General features: G+C 58.5%; 1 protein-coding gene across 1 annotated transcript in view; it reads right to left on the reverse strand.

Moving 5' to 3' along the window:
- Nucleotides 1-318, reverse strand: part of COL6A1 (collagen, type VI, alpha 1) — a 23,029-nt gene that overhangs the window by 15,800 nt on the left and 6,911 nt on the right. The window lies entirely within an intron of this gene.

Below are 318 nucleotides of genomic sequence, written 5' to 3' on the forward strand. Positions count from 1 at the left end.
GGCACAAGGCACCGTCAGGACTGCATCCAGCACCCAAAGGTGGATTTTGGCTCCCACAGTGTCAGGAGCCCTAGCGCACCCCAAGCCCCTTTCTGGGTTGTGGTGTCTCCCAGGTCCCTAACTACAGCAGTTCCCCCCCTCCCCAACCCCTACCCTCCACCCCCAACTCCACCTGCCTAGTGCAAGCCACCTTTTCATAGCAGCCCCCCAATATCTCAGGGATGCTCGTGCCAGGCTTGTGGGTACCTGCTAAAACTTTAGGCACACTGGGGGTCACACTGGCTAGATCTTACTGTGACAGGGAGCATCCTCTAGCAC

Source organism: Eurypyga helias, unplaced genomic scaffold (genome assembly GCF_000690775.1).
Source record: "Eurypyga helias isolate BGI_N326 unplaced genomic scaffold, ASM69077v1 scaffold15270, whole genome shotgun sequence".
In the NCBI taxonomy this organism is placed as follows: Eukaryota; Metazoa; Chordata; class Aves; order Eurypygiformes; family Eurypygidae; genus Eurypyga; species Eurypyga helias.